Genomic DNA, 3,376 nt, shown 5'->3' on the forward strand with positions numbered 1-3,376 from the left:
AAAAAAAAAAAAGTGGTCCAAAGATATCTTATAGTTGAAAACCTGAACAGGATTTTTTTTTTTTTTTTTTTTTTTTGGCTAACTCCTCCTGGGATTACCTTTTGGGTTTGGCTGGAACTTTGTACAGAGCAGTGAGGTTTCCCATAGAGGAGTCTTTCCCTGGACTCTGTTGGGTTCTCAGTAAGGCAGTCCTCCTTTCCCTGGACTCTGTTGGGTTCTCAGTAAGGCAGCCCTCCTCTGAGGAGAGGGCAATATACATTAAGCTGAAAAAGTATTCCAAAGTGAGAAAGGGATTAGATTGCTGCTTCAGAGCTGGGGGAGTATTTGGAATGTTTCACAAATGGTTGCTATAGCAACAACAAAAAAGGTAGTTACAAAATCTGTGCGTCCCAACAGGCTTTTGCAGACCTTGTGCATTGTGCTGGAATCTCTGGGAAGAAACAGGCAGTCTGGTGAAAAAGACATGGCGAGGGTGGGTGGGGGATGGAGGGGGCTGCTAAAGGAGAAAGCAGCCTTCCAGTTAAAGATCAGCCCTCAGTTGACAGGTCAGCTTGGGGCAGGCTGGCCTCAGGCTGAGTCAGGGTCAGAGGGAGAAGCGCAGCAGGGTGGGACTGGGGGGCTAAGTCTCATTCAGGCCCAGCAGAGTCTGGTCCCTGTCATTTGTGTACAGAGCACTTCAGTTTGTCTCCCAAATCATCAATTGTCTTCTCCATCCTGGCTACGATTTCTCAGCCAACTCAGCATAGGTCTCTGACTCCTTGAGTCTATCAGTAAGAATCAGCTCTGCCTCATATTTATTTCATTTTGAGAACACTGTTCTTCAGCAGTGCTCAGACACTTCAGGTTCTGGTCCATCGTCTGCTGGTCCATCTCTCAGCAATGGGACTCCGCCAGCTCAGCTCCTTCCTCTGTGGGTTCCAAGTCTCCTTCAAAAATCACCAACTTACGAGCCTCCTCTTCATACTTCCTATCTGCCTCTTCTGCAATCTGCTTAGCTTCTTTGAGCTGTATTTTCTGGAGTTTCATCTTTTAAGGCCTGGTTTTCAATAACCTTCAGCCCTCTCTCACTCTCATCAGCAGCTTTAGTGGTCAGGCACTCTGAGCACCACCCAGCTCCTTTTCAACCAGCTGGATCCTGTGGTTCAAGGAGGCTGCCTCAGCCTCAGCCCTGACACTGGCGCGCCATCTGATTGTCTTCTGTGCACTCATTTATCAGCCTTTCATGGAAGAAGTGTTGGTTCTTATGCAGTTTGGCTAGTCACATTCAGCCACAAAGGCCCGAGTCCAGCAGAAGCCCTGTCTTTCAGGTCATCATGGGTAGGGCCCGGCAAGTTTGGTTGGCTCCTACACTTGCACTAATGTAGGAGAGAAGTACCATCTCCCCTCTCTCTTCACGTTGATTCAGAGAGTGGATGTAGCAGTTGCAAGAGCTCCCAGTAGCAGGAAAGGGCCCCAGGCTGGAGGATGGCAGGCAGCTCTGTGGCCTCAAGCTTCTCTAGGAAGGGAGGGCACTGCGCTTCCTCTCAGCCGACTGCTGCCTCATTTCCTGAGCAGGAGGACGGAGGGGAAAGCTGCCATCAGTCCAGGCCAGGGGCAGACCCCCACCAGCCCCCAGGACGCACCCTTTCACAGAAGATTCTTCCCGCCCCTCATAAGCCAGAGAAGCACCCACTTGACTCGCTGTTTTTATGATTTTGAATGTCTCTGGAAATGTTGGGTTCTTCTCATATAACAAAAATTGTTGGAGACAGTGAAAACTAATTGACAGTTGATCACTTGTCTTCTACTTGTTACAAAGAATGAGATCCTGTTTAATACGTGTCAGTACTGTTCTAATCAAATCCACCCCAGGAATGATATTCTCTTATTTATTTCATTTTGTCAATAATGTCTACTTCAACCCGCTAATCCCACAATTTGTCAAAAGGTTTCCTCTTGAAAAGGAGCTAAAATAGTTGTAACACTTGGAATAACTCCCTGCAAATCTGTACTTTTCTTCCCTGGAGTATCAAAGGTCTGCCTGCAGCCTGTGGTTTATAAATGGGCATACTATGTTTGCAGATTTAAAAAAATTAATTAGTGAGAATAATGTGACTCCCTACCAGAACTCTTTTTGTTTTTGGTTCTTGACAACATTTGATATATTCATCTTTTTAAAATAAAAGAGAGGATAGTAATTTCTATCAACTTTCACATTCATGAAATAAAGATTAAGGCAAATAAAGAAAATCAAAGAGCACTAGTTTATTTTAGAACTACAAATTTAGGGAAACCAAAGTTTTAGTATATGCATGCTTAGATTGATGCATATCTGCTACCTTCTTAAAAGGAAATAGTTGATGCTTATGCTGAGATACAGTAAGACCCTGAAGCACCTTCCGAATAACAAAATAATAGTAAGTGTAAGTCCTTGCCCATTTCTTCGTCCAGTTGTACTCTCCATGGCAGCTCTGCTCCATAGATTGTATCTGTAGTGACCTGGGTTTAATCACGCTTTCCATTTAACTAGAATTCTCATCTCACAATGCATTTGGGTAGGAGGAGATTTATTAGAATCATCGAAGTGCAGAGAATAAATCTTGCAATTTACCTTTGTGGTAGTAAGAATATGGAAGGTATTATTTCCATTTTGCAGAAGGCAACTATCCACATGAGAGAGTTTACAATTTGGTGATATTGTGCTCAGGCAAGAGGTCTCTTTTGTATTTCAAAAACTTTATAAATGTCTATTATTTGGTTTCCTCTTCCTCTATTGAAGAAGGGTGCTATTTCAGAAAGGCTACTTTGCGGATTCATGGTAAAACCGAACAACATAAAATGAAACAATTGTAGATAACCCCTTAATTTTCACTCTCCCTTTGACATTTTTCTATGAGGACATAAAGATTTGTTTGATAAGCTTTCTATTATATAATTAATAAAACTTGCACACTATTATAAACTACAGCAAAGCAATTTATTTTTTTCCCAGGCTACAGTAGTCAACCACCTTTAAAAAACTTAATTGGTGCTTACTTTCAAGTGTGGGCACTCTTCTACAGAAATTATTTTAAAAATACTTTTACAAGTTATTAGCTCATCATCGTTAATATGATCGTGCCTTCACTTTTTTTACTTGACTTTATTTTCAGTAATACTCTAACCCCCATAAAAATATTGCAGCAAATTACTTTATAGTTTCAAGAAGCATATCATAATTGAAATCTGTCTATGAATATCATGTCTTTCAAAAATTATATTAATGAGTTCATAGTTTATTCTTTCCAATAGTGCCCCATTTTTTTTTTTTTTGAGACAGAGCCTCAAGCTATCCCCCTGGGTAGAGTGCTGTGGCTTCACAGCTCACAGCAACCTCCAACTCCTGGGCTCAAGCGAG

At 42.0% G+C, this 3,376-nt stretch overlaps 1 protein-coding gene and 1 pseudogene across 1 annotated transcript in view; one reads left to right on the forward strand and one right to left on the reverse strand.

The window, feature by feature from the left end:
• Positions 1 to 3,376, forward strand: part of LOC100950686 (desmocollin-3) — a 51,626-nt gene that overhangs the window by 3,618 nt on the left and 44,632 nt on the right. The gene's annotated exons all lie outside the window — the stretch shown is intronic.
• LOC105886496 lies at positions 657 to 1,209 on the reverse strand (annotated as a pseudogene).

Source organism: Otolemur garnettii, unplaced genomic scaffold (genome assembly GCF_000181295.1).
Source record: "Otolemur garnettii isolate 467f Iridium unplaced genomic scaffold, OtoGar3 scaffold00012, whole genome shotgun sequence".
Lineage (NCBI taxonomy): Eukaryota > Metazoa > Chordata > Mammalia > Primates > Galagidae > Otolemur > Otolemur garnettii.